The sequence below is a fragment of the Ambystoma mexicanum genome, chromosome 14 (genome assembly GCF_040938575.1).
Source record: "Ambystoma mexicanum isolate Mex_15411 chromosome 14, UKY_AmexF1_1, whole genome shotgun sequence".
Lineage (NCBI taxonomy): Eukaryota > Metazoa > Chordata > Amphibia > Caudata > Ambystomatidae > Ambystoma > Ambystoma mexicanum.
In genome coordinates, this window is record NC_090940.1 from 124,869,817 (window position 1) to 124,891,415 (window position 21,599).

Below are 21,599 nucleotides of genomic sequence, written 5' to 3' on the forward strand. Positions count from 1 at the left end.
AAAATCACAGAGTAGCAGCTGATTTTTGTGGAGGGCACCACAATAGCACAGAGGATGATACTAGATCCACAGTAAGTCTACAGAAAAGCTCTGCGAGAGGTCTATGACGTTTGCATTGTGGAGTACCAAATTGACAGACAGTGACACCTGATTTCATAAGTGCGAAAGCCATAACACAAAAATGAACACATGCTTTGTATTTGAAGCAACACAACATTACAGAAATATATAAGAGTTTTGAAGTTGGCAACAAGTAACCACAAAGAGTGACACACGATGTGTGCAGGAGAAAATGTAATCACAGAAATTGACACATAGAGTATCACTTTATCTTTAAGGGAGGAAATGAAAAAAACACAGAATGATATATGACTTTCTGCTGGAAGGAACACAAAACTGCAAAGAACAAAAACAACAGTTAATTACATAATTACAAATTATTTTTTTGTTTGATAAAGTCACAGCGAGTGATACCAGATTGCTTCTGGGGCTATAAAAAACTCCAAAGAAGGACACATGATGTTTGTAGGTGACAACACAACATCTGAGAAATGCTTCTGATTTTTGTGAAAGGGGCAAAAAAACACAGATAGTGACACCAACTGTTCTGTGAGGTAATACAAAAACAGTGAGAGTGAAGGGTGATTTTTGTAGGTGGCATTAAAAAATCACAGATAGTGACACATCATATGTGCATTAAAAAACCTGCAGTGATTGAAAAATGATTGTGGTAAGCAACACAAAATCACATCAGGTGAATTTTATAGGAAGCACCACACAATCACAAAGAGTGTACCAGATCTACAACGAGGCAAGAATTCTGCAGGACAGAACACAGAATCACAGGGTGACATGCTATGTTTTTAGGTGGTAACACACAATCATAGATTGATACCAGATTGTAAGGCAACAGAAAACCAAAGAGTGGGACACATGATTTTTGTGCGATGCAACATAAAATCACAGACAGTGACACACGTGTTTCTCTTGATAACATATCAAATCACAGAGGGTGATAGCAAATTGCCTGTAGGTCAACAGAAAACCCCCAAAAGGAATCAATGCATTTTGAGGGGTACAGCACAAAATCTCATAGTGAAAATATTTGTGCAGGAGAAAACGAAAACAAAGAGTTATACTAGATTTTCAACAGAAAATCTCTGAGCATGGAATGTGATTTTTACAGGTTGGAAAATAAAACGAATGAAAGTGGCACCTAATTGAAAAGAGATAGCATAAAATCATAGCGATTAACACATGATTGTTCTGGAGAAAACACAGAATCGGAGAGTGCCACGTGAATTGTTCATGTGAGAACACAAATTCCCAGAGAGTGATGCTAGTTTTTAGGAGAGGCAACAGAAAACCTGTGATATTGGCAAAAACAGCAGATACTGAAAAGACATGTTTGCAGAAGAAATCACAAAATCCCAAGACTGACTCGCAATTTTGGAAAGAAGCACCACAAAATCACGGAAATTCACAAGTGATTTTTGAATGAGAGAATACTGAGCCAAAGAGAGAGTGGCACATGCTTTCTGCAGTAGAGTACCCAAAAATAGAGATTGGTATGTGATGTTTGCTGGTTAAATCACACAATCTCAAAGTGGTGCAATACTTACTTCCAGTAAATCACTGAGAATGGGATATGATACTTGCAGGTAGCACAGCAAAACCACATATGACACTTGGTTTTTGTAGAAGTGAACACAACATCACTAAGATTGACAGGTGGCATCACAACAGCACAGAGTACACATGATTTTTACAATGCGAACAGAAAGTCATGAAGATTGGCAAGTGAATTTTACAGGAGGCAGCACATACTCACAGAATGGCATGTTATTTCTGCAGCTGGTAACGTGAGTTCACACAAAAAATGACACATTAACTTTGAAACAGAAAATACAACAATTACAATTATTTATTAATGTTATACAGTTTTGTACAAAATGTAAAAAACTTTACACATAATTACATTAGACAATTAAAATGTAAAAAAGTATTCAATATACAGATTATATAAAATCATTATAAACACAATAAGATTCATCACAAATCAATCGATCAAGGCAGGGAAGGTTAAACAAATCAGATCCTTAATAGGGCCTGATACAAGACATAGGACTATCCTTTCACCCTTTTACTCCTGTCCGTGTGGCTAATTGTCTTCCATATTAGCATTATGGAGCCAATTACTAAAGGTAAGATCCTTTGTGAATATAGGTGGCCACCCTTGTGCTTGCTTTCAGATATATGGTGGCCTCACGCCACACCTGGAAAAGTGCTAAGTGCAATTTGGGGTTTAGGGAGTTAACACACTGATTCCAAAAATCTGAGTGTTTGATATGATCAATGTCATGAACGAACTCCTTCAGATATTTCATGTACTTTGTTTTCAGCCTGCTACATTTCGTTAATACATGACATGCCGTCTCCGGCACAGTCGAAAGTTCACATATTCCACAATACCTTGCTGTTGTGGTCAAGCCCATCGCTGAACCTCGGGCTGTCAAAACTGGTAAATAATTGAAGCGTAAGAGTAGTAAAAAATGCCTCAATTGTTCCGACGGGCATAGATTTAGGTATGGCTGTGGCTTCATATAGGTATAGAGTATAAACGTGATGACACTATAGCTTTTCAGGCATCTGAGGTGGGTGAAGTTACTCTGCCAATCCAACAAATTTAAGCGACTACGCATGCGGGTAATCAGGTGTTCATTTTTCCTACCCCACTCCGGGGACCAACTGATTTCTTCAATCAGAATGTTGGTCTGGGTTTCTAGTTTTACCTGTCTGCATGCAATAGTGTCCTCTTTGATGGTCATGAGGAGCTTATTTGTAGGTCTGTTGTTAAACCTGATGTAGAATTCCATCCTTTTCCTCAGAACCATAGCCTTGAGAGAAAGAATACCTAACTCTAGCCTAATCATGGCCATAGGAATACATTGGGGAAGACCGAGACCTTTTCTCCAGAACTTCCCCTCCACAAGTTGTAGCCATCCTAGGTTCATGTTAATCAAGGACTCTAATCCATACGTAACCATAGGAGCCAGGCATTGCAAATATAGCTGGCGTGCAGCCCAAATAGAAAAGCCACATTGCTCGCACGTAAATTTATGTATTAGTGCTGTGAGTTGGGCGGCTTTTGTTCTATGTTCCTGAATACACATGTGGTAATTTCCTTTATTATCAAACTCTACACCTAGATATTTATATGAAAAAGCGTATTCAATTTCAATTGGGCCCACCATCATACGAGGCCTGGCAACCCTTCCTGCTGTATATAATACTAATTTGGTTTTGCTGTGGTTAATGATAAGTTCATTGGATTCTGCATATCGCCATAACTGGTTTGTTGACTTAAGTATTCCACTAAAAGTGTGGTCTAGTATCACCAGGTCATCCGCATAAGCCAGTATGGGACAATGGTGGGAGCCTATCTTAGGGGGACAGTTGTTAATCACCAAAAAGCTTTTAGGCACATCAGACACAAATAGATTATATAAGATGGGGGCCGTCACACATCCCTGTTTTACCCCTTGCATCAAAGAGATGGGTTTAGTCAGCGCACCCTGATTATCCAACCTAACTTGTACAGTGTTGTTAGTGTGTAGTAGCTCAAGGTAATATAGCAAAGGCGCGGGGCAGCCCAGATTCCTCAATTTTTCCCATAAAAGGGAACGATTAACTGAATCAAAGGCGGCCCTGACATCTACATAAAGTGCATATAGTGGAGGATTGGCGTGTGCCAGGGCCTTATTACTTAGAGTATTCATAATAAATAAATTATGTGAGGTGGAGTGGCCAGCCCTAAAACCACATTGAAATTGGTCCAAGATACCAGCCCCCTCAGTCCATTTTTGTAATTCATTAAGAATGAGAGCAGCAAACATCTTCCCGGTACAGTCCAACATAGATAGTAGCCGATAGTTCTCTGGATCGGTCCTGCTACCTTTTTTAAAAACTGGTATGATAATGGCCGCCTGCCAAGATATTGGAATACGACCTTCAGACATGATTTTATCAAACACAATTTTAAGTAGATTGGCCCAAAAGGAAGGGTTGTTTCTCAAGACCACGTTTGAGAGACCGTTTGGACCTGGAGCTCGCTAGGAGTTTAGTTCCTTAATTCTGCATTGTAGGTCCTCAGTGGAGACATGAAAGGGGGGAGTGGGAGGATTAGAAAGGGTAGAAGAATAGATTTTATTGCTGATCCCAGCATTTCGCTTTTCCAGATGGGAAATCCATTTATCACAGCAAATGGGGTTCACCATATTAATGGTCTTCTTGCCTTTCACCTCCCCTAGTATAGACCAGATTTTGCGGGAGTTCTTACTGCATAAGGATCTAACTGTAAACTGCCATCTCTCCAATTTCCTATGTCTTTTGTGTATTTTTAGCCATTTTTGATAAGCAGCCTTCAGCTTTCTTATTTTGGTGGCTTTGACATCAGAAGGGTGTAGGCCCTTTCTAGTGGCGCGGATATCACCTCTGAGCTTGCGTTTCCTATCTCTGATGGCACGGTCATAGATTGTCTCTTGCGGCAGTTTTCCTGCCATCGACCGTATTTTGCAGGAACCGTGCAAACCAGAGAAGTTGCTGATCCATCCTTCTATTTGTTCAGGCGACATCTGTGTGAATAGCTTAGACTGATCGAACCCCCATTCACCCAATGCCATAGATGCCTTCAGCACATTTTGTGCTGACCAGGATATGCGATTTAAAGAGTGGTTAACTTTGAGCTCGCCTAAATTGACCATTCCCTCCATCGGAATGCAAGATCCCAAATTTAATATCAGGGGTTCGTGATCGCTCCAAATACATTCCATCACCACCATATCTTCGATAATGATTGCAATTTCAGCACTCGTAAAGATATAGTCAAGGGTATTTCCATTCCTCCCATTCTTCCAAGTGAATTTTGTGGGTCTATCACTTCTTGTCCTGCCATTGATTACTTCAAGATCCCAGCATTCGAAGAAACTGCTCCAGCATTCCCCTCATTATCGGTGTTTACCTCTTTCCAGTGGCTGTTGCTGGCTAAATTCCGGTTGTTAGTGGTGCTCCCTTCACAGTTTATCCAGCAATTTAAATCCCCAGCAACAATGACAAAATATTTATCATTTGTTAACCTCCAATTACTGAGAAGATCATGTAGAACGTCTTGTATATGGTCTCTATGTTTTGCCCCCGGGGGATTATAAATGTTTATTAGCAGTGTTTCTTCCCAAGCATCTCTTATTCTATGGGACATAGCTGCAGCGCATATATGATTGCTCTCTACTGGAATCATTTTACTTTTAATTTTATTTGACACACCAATAGCTAAACCCCCATAGTGGCGCCCCCTTAATCCTTTCTTAGCCAGGGTATGGTGGGTTGAATAACCATCCATGGCCGTGGGCTGTAGCAGCCAGGTCTCTTGCAACAAAATAATGGGATGGCTATTGATGAGTGTCAGAGAACCCTTATCAGTAAGAAAATGTTGGTGACCGTGAGTATTCCAGCTTAGTAAGGAATAATCTCATGGTTGTTGTAGGACCATTGGAAGTGAATCAGCCAACCATTTCAATGTATTTTGTATATCCGTCATCTGAACTTTCTTCCCCAATGGTTGGGCAGGTCTGCAACCATTAACCTTGCATGGAACATGATCACCGCTTGGGAGGCGGGGATCCTCCTTCTCTTTACTGGCATCCACCTCTATCCCAACCCGCATAAGGCTTTTTTTGTGAGATCGAATTAGTTTGGCCGATGCCATAACATAGCAATGGAGGGCTGTAACATTAGGGTTACGTACTGTAAGTGGTTCCACAAAAGAAAAGTCTTCCAAGCGTATAACACGTAACTGTGGGATCAGATGAAGTTTTGTCAAGACCTCAGATCTTGTCAGCCACTTGTCCCTTTTCTTCTGATTTAAGTTTTTGATAATACAGATTTTACTTACGTTAGGGTCATCATTATCCGTTACCTCCATGGAATCATGATATTCATCTTCCTCAATTCTCGCATTCCCGGGTAAGGTAGAGCATTTAGAAGAATCATCAATTGAATTAATAGAGAGATCAGATTCTTGGTCTTCCAGGATCGTGCTGGTAGCTTCCTGAGGTATGTCTGGAATAATCCAGCTTGTTAAGGTTCCTGCGTCCTTATTTGCGTGCTTCTTTGTTTTCCGACCCCTTTTTTTCGCTTTTTTGGATCGTACGACAGGAGCATTAGTGGCTGGTAAGGGGGAGGCTATCTCAACCGCCACATTTTTTGCAGCCTCTCTTCTTAATTGTCGACGTTGTTTTTTAGTTAGAGGTGCTTCAACAGCGATCTCCTTAAGTTCCACCTAGTTTACCTCTTCAAGCAGGGCCACTGGGTCCCGGTCCCCCTTCAGTGTTGGCAATTTTTGCGGTATTTGGTCCATACTTTCAATAGGGTTAGATCCCTAGCTGGATTATAGAATTGGTATGGATTCTCCCACACAGCTTTAGAAGGATTTTCAGGGCAAATTGGACGGAAGCCATTGAGGCTTGTAATTCAACGATTGCTGTATTATTTAAACTCTCAGTAACATTGCTCGGTCCTCTATCGGTATGTTCCAATTCTTCAGTGTCGATATAGAGATTTGGAGAAGCCGATAGTCGCCCTGCAGTTGCTACTATGGGTGAAATGGGGGTAGGGTGTATAGAGTGGATTCCGGATAGATTTGAGGTAGAATTGCCTGTTTGTTTAGGGCTAAGTGGGACCAGTTGGTCATTCTGAGCCATTGATTTTTGGATTGACAGACACAGGTCAAGAAGTGAGTTGTTATCGATATCATTAAAATTAGTAGAATCAAGAGCCTCACTGTTGTTATGTGGGGGTGGGGGGGCTGAATTGTAATCATCAATTGTCGATTTATCAGTGGGAGAAGGAACTTTGGTGTTATTTTTGCCAAACAAAGCCGGGATCGTGCCTTTTTCAGGCGCACCATCTGCTCCATTTTGATTGTCCTTCTTGGAACTTTTAGTTGGAAGTTTGTCCGTTTTCCCAGCGTTGCCTTTACGCAAATCGTACTGGGCTTTGGTAGGCTTTGGTTTAGCCATGTTGCTAAGGTTGCCCTTGATCTATACTATTCTTTACTGAAGCAATCAGATTTTTGAGGGATAGTGTATTACACACTATTATACTTTCTCACCTGTGTATGAATCACGCCTACTCAATGCTTCGAAGTGCTCCAAAGGGGTAACAGAGTGATGTGATATTTTTTCATGACACAGCACAAAATCACAGTGTGAAATATTTTTTGTGGGATAAACATGACACCAGAGAGCAAGATTATTTTTGTAGGAGACAACACAAACCACAGGAAATAGCATGTGATTTCTGAGGGAGCAAACACAAAATCATAGCTTGACATATGATTTTGTACAAAGGAACACACCATCACAAAGAGTGATAGCATATTTTAGTGAGGAATAAGAAATGCACTGCGGTTGGCATGAGATTTTAGCAAAATTCACCATGAAATTACAGAGATTGACACATGACGTTTTAATGAGAGAACACTCAATCACAGAGAGTGACACATGCTTGCTGCAGGAGAAATTGGCATGCAATCTTTGCTGGTGAGAACACATCATCAGAAAGCGATACAGTACTTATTGTCAAGCAAACAGAAAATCACTGACAATGGTACATGCTATTTGCAGACATCATGACAAAACCAAAATTGACACATTTTTCTTTTATAAGAGAGAGCACAAAATCATAGAAATAGTCATATGATATTTCGGAAGAGTGGCATGTGTTCTTTCCAGGTGCCATACAAAACCAAACCATAGAGTGCCAAACCAGATTTTTGCAGAAAATAACAAAAAATTGACAATTGAGTTTTAAGTAAAATTACACAAAATAACAATGCAACATGTGATTTGTCCAGGGGACAACAAAAAGACCAAAGATAATGACACACAATCTTTGATGGACAGAGTAGAAAAAAACAAAGTGGTGCAATATATTACAGGCAAGAGCACAAAATCACAGAGCAGTATGTGATTTTGTGGCGGAAGCACAAAGGCACAGTGACACATGATTTTTGAGGAAGAGGACACAACATCATAGATTGACTCATGATTTTTGCATGAAGAAACAAAAAAGATTCAAGCGAATGATTATAGATTTTCAGTGAGGGAACAGAAAGTCACTAATAGTGACAAATGTTTTTGCATTTGGCATCACAAAGCAACATAGAGTGACAGGAGAAGCCTGCAGTAGAGAACACAACATCACAGAGATTAACCTGGGATTTTTGTGAGGCACCGCAAAATGGTAGATTGATGAGTGGTTTTAAATGAGAGAACACTGAATGATAGTTAGTGATACATTATTTCTGAGGGAAAGAATCCATAATTCATTATGTGAGTTTTGATGAAGAGGTCACAAAAGCACAAAATGGTGCATTATATTTGTGGGAGAAACACAAAATCATGCAGTGACACTTGATTCTTGCAGGAGAGAAAATAAAATATATGATTTGTTTGGCTTGCGGAAGGCAATACAAAATCACAGCATGACAGATGGAGCGCTACACAAGATCACACGTGTTGCACATTTTCTAAGGGTGGTAACATAAAATCACAGAATCATACTAGCTCATCTCTGAGGCAACACAAAGAAACTAAGGGGAACACTTGTGCATTTCCATCAGAGACAACATAACATCACAGAGAGTGATGCAAGATTTTAGCAAGAGGAAGTACCCAATCACAGAGGGATACCACATTTTCCGTCAGGCAACATGATTTTTGCAGGAGGCAACATAACATCAGAGGTTGTAACAGATGATTTTTAGTTAAGAGGACACCAAACCACAGACAGTGAGTGGCATGTAATATTTGCCTTGATGGAACACAAAATCAGAGAGTGAGACATGGCAATTGGGGCAAGAACACAAAAGCAAAGATGTTACCAGATTTCCTGTGGGGGAAAAGAACATCACTGGTAATGACACATGTTTATTGAAGAAGTGCATACAAGACCATTGTTTTTGTAGGTAGAAAACACAGGACCAGAAAGTGACAAGTGATTTCTTTCAGAACAAAATCACAAAATGTGAAACTAAATATTCTGTGATGAAATATAAAATCACTGCTAGTAACACATACTTTATTTATTTATGTATTTCTTTATTTATATGCTATAGTTTAAATTTAAACTTTACACAAGCAAAATAAATTATACATATAAGACAGAATAGAAATACACAATTTTAAACTTACAAACATACAAATGTAATAAGTAGAATAGACAGTTGAATAGACTGTTTAAAAATAATTGACATAATGTGGACGTGGAGAAAGACACAACCACAAAGAGTGCAGCATTATCTGTGCAGTAGAGAAAAGAAAAACAAAAAGGCAGTAATCTGATTTTAAAACATGGTAATTGAATGCAGAGGACCACCAGCATTAGTGCATATGTGCTACTGTGTCTCTTGCATGGAATTTCAAACATTTACAAAGCTTAGTGTAAAAGTGAAGAGTGAAACTAGGCGAATTGGCCTTTACTCTTCAGAGTTGCTCTCGGCTATGTGAAAAAGAAAAATGTCACCTGCAAATTATGCTTTTCATGCAGCGTTTACCAATGAACTCCCATGGAATCTGCATGCTGGTCTGAGGTGGATTACCAGGAATCCATTTGTTTTACACCAGCATGAAAATCTCATACAGGCCTAAAACATGGTGCTCTCCCAAGACAAGAGAAGAGCGCACAGTAAAGATGCAAACTGCGCTTTGTGCCCCTCCTATGCCTTTAGAAGGAGGACAAAAGTGAGCTGGTGTATAACATGCAGGTGTTAAAGCAGCCCACTTTGCCTCTACACTTTCGTTTTGCACTTTGCTCACTTTAAATTGACCCCCTAAAGTGTGGTAAAAGGTTTTCTCTGAGGAAATATAAAATCACTTAGTGACATGTGAGCTTCGTAGTAGGCAACACAAACCAGCAGAGAGTGACACATGCATTATGCAGGAGAGAACCCAAGCTCACAGAGAGGGAGACGTGTTTGCAAAATCATGTGTCATTGTCATTTTTGTGTGGGAGAGAACAATCAGTTGCTTAATAGATCCGCCTGATCAGCGTGGGAAATAAGGCAAATGCTTCCATCCGCAACACGTCAGAAGGCCCAAAATAGTTAGGGGCTGGGGCGAGGTGCAGCTAGTGGCCACCTCAAAGCAGCTATTGAATCTGCTGCATGCAGAGCAAAAGCACATATTCTGATACGATAGGTTATTTATTACGCATTCAATACCCAGAGGTTTCTACGGGTGGACTCAGGGATTGAACCTGTGGCGCTCCAGTGTCGCCTTGCTTCCAAGACGAGCGCGTTGCCGCTGAGCTATCCTCCCGAGTGGGTGGCACCATTTGTGTTGTACTGTGTGGCATATCAGCTATTCTGGAATCACACATATCACATTGTCAGCTGATTTGAACTCTGTGGTTTGCAGCAAAATTGAATACGACATGCACAGGTGTTGCAGCCAGAACATTTGATAGAGGACAAGGTCCTGCACGTGCAGGTGGCTCAGCTGACTTCATCTGGAAGATAAGAGGTAGAGGAGCATATCTTATCCAGTCATGCACAGTGGAGACAAAACACATGAAGCCGAGGTGCAGGAAAGCGGAAATGTCCCTTCACCCACCTAGTTCAGCATGTTAATGTTAATGTTAATGTTAAAGGATATTTGTACCACACATTATCACCACCGGAGTGGTCCCCCGGTGCTCTGGCGGCTCTGAAAACGGGAAGGGGTGGGTGAGTTAGTGAGAATAAGCTGGAAAAGGGCAAGAGAGCATTGATGTGCTGTTGGCAGCCTCAGCCCGGTGGGTCCGATGGTTGGGCTTGGGGTGTTTTACGGTCGGTAGTCCTCATGTGCTGTTGTGCGAGTCTATTTGTGGTTTGTTTTGTTGTTGCAGTGTAGTGAAGTTTGTGCGGATTGTTGTGTGGTAGGCTTGTGGTTGAGTTTGGTTAGAGTTTGAGAGGTGTATGCAGAGGGGTGAAATTGTTAGTGGATTGGTTAATTGGCATTGCTGTCCTTGCAGTTCAGTCTAGGTGTGATCCTTGCTATCATTCACTATTCCATCTGAGGGTGGCACTTGCCAATCCTCAACATCCTATCCAGATGTGAGTCGTGCCAGTGATCACGATTCCATCTGAGTGTGGCACTTGCCAATCCTCAACATCCTATCCAGATGTGAGTCGTGCCAGTGATCACGATTCCATCTGAGTGTGGCACTTGCCAATCCTCAACATCCTATCCAGATGTGAGTCGTGCCAGTGATCACGATTCCATCTGAGTGTGGCACTTGCCAATCCTCAACATCCTATCCAGATGTGAGTCATACCAGTGATCACGATTCCATCTGAGTGTGGCACTTGGCAACATTGACAGTTTCATTTAAGAGTGGCACATGCTAACATTCACATTTCTATCTGGATGTGATGTCAAAGACCTATCACAATATGAACGTGATGCTCTGCCCCTTGGGGAAAAGCTACATAACATCTTTGTGAAGGATGCCACTTATACAGACATAGGTCAAGACCTGTCAGATGAACAATTGAACAGACTGATCTCAGGTCAGCGGCCCTGCAGCAAGTCCCTGGATAAAATGTCGTGCTGAAACAGTTTTCCAGCACTCGCACTGCTGGAGCAAGTCCTCGAATGGTTACGGTTAACACAACCAATACCGCTGTTACCACCACAGCAACCTTTGCATAGTACACGCATGGGCATAATTATAGAGGGGGACAGGGCGTTTTGTCCCCCTCAACTTCTGTGGCATGCCTTTTTGCCCCTGCCCCATCTTGTGGAGGGGGGCAGGGGGGCTGCAATCATCAATTATGTAATTGGACAGCGCGAGCCCGGGTTACATAATGCTAAGATACCTGGCAGCTGCGCTGCAACACATTCAGGGCTGGGATGCCCTGTGTGGCTCAGTCCCTGACCCTGGCTGGCCTGACTCAAAGTCAGCAGCCAGGGTGCTGAACTGGGTGTTGCAGGGCCTGGCCCATCTGCTGCCACGCTAGCAGCAGCACTTCCAGTGGCCGCGGAGAAGAGAATCGATTTCCGGCTTTGTGTTCGTGCGACACACAGACAGGAACTAAGAAGCTCATTCAGCTTGCTGGTTTCTGTCTGGAGGTGCGTGAGTGCGAAGGGATTAGGTCGGTGTAACATGAGACGTGGCCCGAGCAGCATTTGAAAGCAGAGCAGAGGTACTTTTTCAAAATAATTATTTGTAATTGTGTTTTTGTATGTTTGTTGGGGTGCTGGGCTGCTGGCTGACCCTAGTGAGGGCGTGTGTCACATTTGGAAAATGTCAGCAGAACTCACAGTACACATTAAGGCCCCAGGTATGAAGACACACTAACAATAACAAATGGTGCATTCTCTGTGGCAAGCCACAGCTCTGCAATGCCTCTAAATTAGTCTTGCCACTTTTCAGATGCTACTAAAGCACCACCATCCTAATTTCAAAATGAAGTTGGCGGAAGGTGCGCCCTCCCCAAGTAGAGTGGAAAGAGTCAAACTGAGAAAATATGTGACCCAAAACTGTTGTACTCTGCAAATTCTGTGAAATGAAGGTGAGTGCTATACGCCTTCCAAATATGGTGAACTTTTGTTAAGCAGTTTTTGCTGTAGGTGCGTAGAAGGAACCGTATGGGATTTTGTGTTAAAAGCACACTTTTAGGAGCCCTGTTCAACTTTTCCCCCTGCCGCCGAAATAATCTTCACCAAACTGGCAAAAAGTATTTCGAGTTTTGCAGACACTTTTTCAGGAGGGTTTGGTGCAAATTAGTAAATGGGTGTCAGGGTTCAGGTTACAGGCCACCAAAAACTGCTTCACTTACCAAACTAAGCAGGGGAGTATCCAGCATTGTAAGATTGGGGCGGGGGGAGCAACGAAATGCAGTGTTGGAATTCCACATGGTCTCATTGGTGCCCCCAAACCGCCCACCCCTGCCCCAATCTACTTCTTTGGTAACGTTAGTGGAATATGGCACACACAACAAAAAAAATAAAACTGCAGGATCATTCCAGATGCAGGAAACACATCTATTAGAGCTCTCTCCAAGCCCTCTGAGGCAAAATACATGCAAACCTCCTTATTATAATATGGATTGCACTAACAGAAGTGACTTCACAGAAAAGGACATTGCAAGGTGCATCATCAGTCTTTGATACTTGGAGGCACCATGAAAGTGACTTTAGAATAAGTTGCCATAAATAAGCCAAGTGAAAAATAACTCTGTGGTGCAAAATACCTAAATTGCACAATTTTATTTGTAGAGCAACTCTATAGTCATTAGGCTTTTCCATTATAATACCATGATACATTAACATACACTTTGAAGTGAATCAGAGTCACTTACAGAGCTGCAGATAAGGCACAATGTGATTAAATGATTTGCTCAGGATCCCATTGTGAAACTGGGATGTGGACAATTTAAGCGACAGTGCATATCTTTCCAGGTTTAGTTGGTATAGATATTTATTAAGGTTTTGCTTTACATTTCACATGCTTAAATATTTATAGCAATGCCTTGGAAGCAAACCACATTACATAATAAACTAGCCTTTCATAGTAAACTAACCATACACTATAGACATTGTCATAGAAATAAGTTGAGCAATAGGAGTAAGGCTTTAGTTTTATTCTCCCCATTCTGCATGCAAAGTCACAATAGCATCATGCAAATGAATGTGAGCCTAACAAATCCTCCTTGGGTTTTAAAGCCATAGTCATTATTTCATAAAGCATGCAACATGATGCACCCTTCTCACTTCTGATCACTCCCTCCCATTCCCATTTCTAAAAGGGGAAAAGTCCCTGCTAATAGTACCCTTCTTTCCTCCCGTCAGTGCCTAAGGGCTCACATTGTAAAACAGAGCAACGTGAGACCCTCTGCTGGCCGGAGCTCCTTGGGACATTGTCCTGGCAGCGGGACACCACTACCATTCGGAACGGGTAAGGTGTCCTGCTGCCAGGACAATGAGCGTGATGAGCAGCAATTGCTCAGCGCACATTTTCCTTCCAGCGGCACACCTTTGTCGTTGGGCGCCCTTCTTGAGGTTCCGAACGGGAGAGGTGTCCCAATGACAAATGTCCCAGTCTGGCTCTTAAAAGAGCCATGGGGGGACAGCCTGCCACCCCCCCCCCGCCTCTCCCACTTGGTACTTCACTGCTTGGAGCCATTTGAACACAGGAAAACAGGCCTTAATTGTTAATCAGTCAGAGTCTTGGAGAAAAATATCCATCAGCACGTACACATACAAGGTGCTGTGCAGAACCCGCGTTTGGAGACATGTGGCATTTACAAATTGATACCAAGTATACTTGGTCACCCACTGCACTGCATTAACCAATGGCTTCTGCCTTTGAATGAAAGGAAAAATCAAGGGAATTGCTGACATTCCAGTGAATCTGTTCCTTTTGGCCATGGCTTTATAGTTCAGCGAGGTCTAGTCAATTTAGCCCAAAATTTCAGGGATCAGGGGGTGATAAAGTCTGGTCTGCTCAATGGATGTTGCGCCACTGTTTCCATGTGTTATTGTATATGTACATATACATGTTGTGTGCACACAGTGTATGTCAATGGAGGTGCTGGGTGCATTTGTGTGTGAGTGAGAGTGTATGTGTGTTGACTTTTCTGTCTGAATGAATTATAAATAATGCATTGTTTGTATGTTCTATTGGAATTAAGTTTGTGAATGTTATGTTGTGTGACTGGGCGCATGGCAGGCCGGCTGAAGATGTGTGGGGCCCAACTGAATTTAAAAAATATGCCACCAGTCTCATGAAAGTTATAACAGAGCGTCAGCAATGGACTCTTGTGGTGTAGTAGTCTAATGTTATCTCTTAGGGATTTAGGTTGTTTGACCGAGATACAAAATCACGCTGTAATTGACCGTAGTAATTTTAGCTGCAAATAAGTTTTTACCTCGGTACAAAAAAACCAAACACAGGTCCTCCCAACCCACCAGTATACCCATAAACCCCCCTAGTTACCTTGTGTCCATCCGTCGCCTCTCCTGTACCCTGCAGCGTCAGATACATCCATCTGACGCATGTCGGATCTGGCGCTGCAGGGTCCCCTTTTCTTCTGTTTTTTTGTTGTTGGGTCCCGTGCCACTAATGCTGAGGAAGTGGGGGACACCCCTGCAACCGCCAAAGCCAAAAATACCGAACATGAGGAGCGGGGGCCACCCCAACAACCCCAGCTCTTCATGTTCAGTATCTTTGGCTTCGAACTAATGGTGGTGACCAAATTCAGTCAAATCTATCATTCAACCAAATTCTTTTGAACAATTTGGCCGAAACGATCCCTATCCAACCATCCGCCCTCCCTCCACCCCACCCAACATTTTCAGCAAAGTTACTCCACTGAGTACACGCCAAGACCAAGTGAGTCACCTGCATTCCGTGTCAGCAGACAGTCTGCTGGGTGAAGGGTATGCCAAATGCCAGTACCTCGCCTCTGTGGGCTAACGTGAGATTACACTGTGTACACGATGTCATGGAGAAGTCCCAGGACGTCAACTGCAATCTTCAAAAACCACCCTCATCCTTCCTCTGGACTCTGAGCAGTCTTGCTTCCTAGCAATCAGTGGCAAGCCCTGCCTCTATCCCACTGATGCAGACTTATACATTCCTGCATTAGAGGGTCCGACCAGTAAGGCATGGTGAATCACAAGGCACACATCAGGCCCGCCCCCTGCATGCCAGATTGGCAGTAATGGTGTGTGCGGAATTATAAATAACAAAACAACACTTCTTTCAGCAAACACTTCACATTATTCCAGATTAATGTTATGAAACAACACCCTCTAGTGGGTACTAATTGTCATTTAAAAATAGTATCTATTACATGTAGTTGACAACAACAATTGAGGTATATCAAATATCTGCACACATAATTTAGCTGCACAACAGCATTCAATTTATTTAAAAGTGACTACATAGGTTTCAGCAGGTGGCGGTGAATTAACTTCTCGCAAATGTCTGTCCTCATCAGGACCGCTCGCTGGTTGTTGATAACGCACAGGTTTCTAAGCGCGGAAGCGGGAATCGAACCTGTGTTGCTCCGCGCCATCTTGCTTCCAGGACGAACCCGTTGCCACTGAACTTTCCTCCCAAGACAACTGGGACATGCATTGTGTGCATCAATGGTACCGCTTTAATTGTCAGACGAGACTTATTAATTTTCCTTTGTTTGGAATTCATAATTCGGTCCAACGAGCCAGGAAACCATCAACACGTGACATCGGGGCTGGTGGCCAGCCCAGGAGGCGCACACGCCCTCCATGTGTAAACGACTCAGCTGCAGCTCGCCTACTATATGCGTGTGTGCAACGATTGCTGCATTCGTCTGCATTCAATCAGTTGATGCAAACCACAGACTTTCGCTGGTAAATTCCCAATCAGTTGTACCTTTTCCAAACCCGCGTCGCTGCATTTGAATAACCCAGCTCCACACGATTGTGATTTGCAGCAGCACGAGTGCATTTTGTGCATGCACTGCATGTGAAATTGCATTAGCAGCAGCAAACATTCCTCTGCACTGTATTTCCACTGGCACTAAAGCAATTGCACATGCGCAGGAACTGCTTACAGTGCCTCAGTTGTATCGTTATGAGTCCTCGGATCGCTGCCACTAGACTAGGGTGAGAGGGAAAAACCTTGTTTTACCATGGATATGTGACCCAGTGATCAAAGCACAGATTAAATGGGCATCACTGCCCACCGGATCACCTCCCCTACCAGCTCTCGCCGGGGCGTGCATGGATTCAATGGCAAACCCCGCCCTGGAAGTTCATTTCTGGGAGATGGCTGATGAGCCACTCGAGCAATGGTGTACTTCCGGGTTGGATAGAGTTGGTATTTCTGACAACTGACAACTAGTCCAATGTCGTCGCGGCACTGAGAATTGCCAACGCCATGCATGGCCCACACTTTTCCACATCTTCCGAGTGGTTTATAGTTACACTTTTCATAAGACATTGCAGGATCTAAATGCTATGGCTAGTGTGGCACAAAGGCTCTGCTCCCATTTAATTTGCTCATATTGCCTCAGGAATCTATTGCGCAACTTTCATGTGCACCATAGTTTACCGTGCCTCCAGATAAAGGGAGCCGGCAAAGCCATTAGAATGTTACCTTTCCCATGCTTAAGCACCTTCATTACAAGAGTACTTCAGTGGGGAGCCTACTTCACACCAACTCAGCAGCAGCTGCTGGGCAATGTCTGTTCTCTGCTACAGTCGTTTGCGGAGTCCACACCCAGTGTGTTAGCATGAACGTTCTGCCACTCATTGATGGTGTACTTATTTGAACTGGACCTATCCAACACAGTGCAAGAATGAATTGTCTGGCCACTTTAGGCAACATCTAAATAGCATAAGTTGTACTTACAAAGTTAACTAATTTCGCACACAGGAACACCTTTTTGTGTACTCTGGCAAGGAAGACGCAGAACAACTGTAGAGATGACTTCTCAAACGTGGCATAGGATTCTGCACTATTATGGAAAGAAAGGGGTTATGGACTACTTTAAATGTAAGGTGGACACTTTTGACCAGCTTGTGGGTGAGGATGGGGTACTGCACTCAGAGCACGAAGAGCTCGCCATTATGAAGAATGCACTGACAAGGCACAAAGAAGAGCAGCTCCATCGAGACCAAAGGCAGCAAGAATGTACACCACCCACCCTGAGCTGCACACTCAACCACAACTAGTGAGAGCATCAAACAGCGCATCCTTCATATGATAGGTTATTTATAATGCGATATGATTGGTTATTTATAACGCGCTTAATACCCAGAGGTTTCTAAGCGCGGACCCCGGGATCGAACCTGTGTTGCTCTGTGTCGTCTTGCTTCCAAGGAGAGCACGTTCCCCTGAGCTATCCTCCCAATATCATGTACATCTGCCTCAAAGTTAAGCGCTTGTGGGGTAAGGCCCACCCCTGTGCATTCGGGGCTGAAACAACATGCAACTATGCATGTACCAAAGCACAGGCGGTGGATGCATATCTGTTTGACTCATGTAAACTAAAAAGGGAGGATCTTACTATTCAGTTTTGGATGTGTAAGTGTGCTGTCCGGCCAGGACTGCTTATCCAACCGGGAAGAGACCTGTGTTTCAGTAAACCTCTGCAAACTCAAAGATTCAGATTAACATTTCACTAAACAATGGTGTTGAATGATATGATGAGTCATTCATAACGCGCCTGTGCACAAGTGTTTCTCGGCACGACAAGACAATGTAGGGAGACAGGGGGAGGACAAAACAAACGATCTTACTAGGCCTTGTGTCATTCAGGTTGTGCAAGGATCTGAATAGAATAGGAAGCAAATGAAGAACAGTGGACAAGGACTCACACCATACATCCAGTTGGACTCGAAATACCTTCAAATCATCCACAGTTCTATACATTCAAAATGGCAGATTTTCAATGTGGCTCTTTCAGAACTTTATGATAATATTCTAATGAAATGAGGAGAGGATTGTGTGAAATGTCTCAGAATCCAGGATGATGTTGGGACCAAAGAAGCCCCACTGTAGATGTTGGGGCTCTGGCATTCTAACACCATTTGCATGGACACGCATAAGCTGCAGGAAGCTCACCTTGAGCCCAAATACTTTCACCAAATGGGATTTTTGCCTAAATCTATGCATTGGTAGGTAGAGGGTAATAGAGAAGAGAGACAAAAAGAAAAGTTGATTTTTTTTTAATTTTGTTTTATTTTTTAAACTAGTTTATTCATTTTACCATCATACAAACATATAATAATAAGCACAATTCAAACAAATAGAGTCTCAACCATGAGCATCATTGTACATTTCAAAACATACAGGAACTATCTCCACCCCCACCCAGCAAACCCCATATTAGTTCTGAATGTCTAATTTAATGGAAGGAAATGAAGGAGAGAGAGAAGAAAGAAGAGAAGAAGGAAAAAAAAGTTCAACTTTTTGTGGCATTGAAAGAGTGGTGATGTCAATGCAGCAGAAAGAGAAGCTTTTTAATAGAATTGGGGCTCGTTTCATGAGTTTTGACCCAGAGTAAGCTGATAATGAAAGATGTGACGCATTTATAATTTGAAGTTTTTGCTTGCTGTTATTCTACGAAAACATAAATTGGAATGAGCATGTGAAATGTTTTAAGTATTTACAATGTTAAAACAAAAGTTGATCTTTAAATGGGAAAGGTTGTTCTGGCAATTCATGTATCACTGTAGGCCTGCCCCTGAAAGCGGTGGCTCGCATTTGCAAAGGCTGACAAGGCAACAGGAGAAGCATGAACCCTTTGGCCTTCTTAGAGATCATACATCTGTCACATAATCCAGGGATGTTATAGTCTGGATCGCGAGTTGGTCCATGCAACCAGGAGGATTCTATGTTGGTTTATGTATCGGATCTGACTACACACCACTGTCTTCTTCATAGTCTTCCTCAGCAGGCCCTTCCTGAAAGTGTGTTCAAGGTATTAGCATAATTGACCTAAAAACATTTGATCAATTTTTTTAACCTTTTTTTCGGTCAAATGTAATTAAATATATATATATTTATTTTATTTGCATTTTTAAAGCACTCACACAGCCTGCGGGCATCAAGGTGCTGTTACAGGAATGCGTTTTTGTTTTGTTGCATAATTGTTTTTGTCTTAGTTGCGTATTTATAACACACTTAAATACCCAGAGGTTTCTAAGCAGGGAGCCGGGTATCGAACCTGTGTTGCTGCGAGTTATCTTGCTTCCAAGGCGAACACGTTGCTGCTGAGCTATCCTCCCAGGACATGAAGTGGGTAAGAGTATAGATTAGGTTGAGTGGAAGTAGCGGGGTCTGCGGGGGGAGGGGGACCAAAAAAAAGATTAAATAGCATTAGATCAAATGTGATTAGGTCAAATGTTTTAGGTCAAATAGACCCAAGCCGTTTTCAAACGTAGGTGTTGCTTAACAGTGAAGAATCTTACCAGGACAATGCATATAATGTAAAAAAGTAATAATACCTGAGCCTACGTGCAGGATCAGCTGGCAACAGTACGGGGATTACATGATAGGCCTGAGCAAAGCATGGGCCTTAATGATGAGCCCCAGTGTCGCTGTCACCCATCCAGCCTGCCAGTGAAAGTGTTGTTGATATTAGATCCCTTGGTGTTTAATCCGGGGTGTTGATAGCAATCCATTTGTTTGAATTATGACACCGCGTGTTTGGGGCATCCTGTTCATTCAAATACATTCTTCCCTAACATGTCCGCCATGGAAATGGAAGGTGGTGGTTCATGCAGAGCCCCTCTTCCATTTCCATTGCAGAGCAGTGGTGCTGCATCTACCAGAGGAAAGAGCTAAGTGTGGTGTAGAGGGGTTGGGGTAGGAAGTGGGGACTGGAGGGATGGGGAAGTGGGGTCAAGATGGAGGGTGGGCACACGCGGCTCCAACTTTGCTTGGAACATGGGCTTGGATTGTGGGATTCAGCACGTGATCTGAGCAAGCTGATTTGCTGTGGTGTCCCCTATGGGTGCTAATGCTCATCGTTAGCCTATCCATCAACACGATTATGAAGTCCAATAAATATAACGCCCAATCAGATAGGACACAGGCCTCAGAATTAACAACTGCTGCAACCTAGACTATACCATGCATGTATATTTGGGAAGTTGAGATATAGCCAGGTCAGGTCCCATTAGTGTAAATGTGAGCTTTATCAAAATGGATGCATCACTGTTGTGGTGATGCTATCTCATATATTAATGTATCGACTGCGTGCAGCACATCTTTGCTAGACAGCACATTACTTAAAAGTATGTAATACAAGCGAGCAGGTGGGGGAAAAAAGGGAAAGTGCAAGGAGGGGAGTGGGGAAAGTAAATGGGTGGGGAAGCTGCACATACAGGTGGTGCTACCTCCCTGATGAAGAAGATGGGTGGATAAAGTTCCTGAGATGTGGGTGGGTACGGCGAAGGGGCAGAACCTTACCCAGTGCTTTGAGAACCTTGTGGTGTCAAGTAATCGGGCCCTGGAGGACTGTAGCTTCCTTGAAGGTTGTCAGAACTGCTTACAATCCCAAGAGTAGGGCAGGTCATATCCATGAATGGTTTGGGTCTATTTGACCTAAAACATTTGACCTAATCACATTTGATCTAATTTATTTGACCTTTTTTTCAGTCTAAAATGTGGGGGGAGACCCCACAAACCCCTACTTCCCCTCAACCTGATCTATGCCCTTACCCACCCCATATATGTGTTTAATTAGATTTGACATCAAAAAAGGTCAAAGAAATGCGATAAAATGTTTTAGGTCAGATGTTTTTAGGTCAATTATGCTAATACCCCATTAACAGCACTCTGGCCAAGGCAAAGGATAGAAAAATATCACTCCATTCCGAGCGCCCACTATGTTCTGCAGCGCAACTCCTCTAACCGCTGATTTTAAATCTCTTTCCTAACTACATCAATGCTCTTTTATCTTAACATCCTTTCCTTCACTTCTTTTGAAGAACCTCTTTACCTCTCCCTCCTATACAGCAAAGGGCACGGACAGAATTACCTTAAATTACCTTAAATGT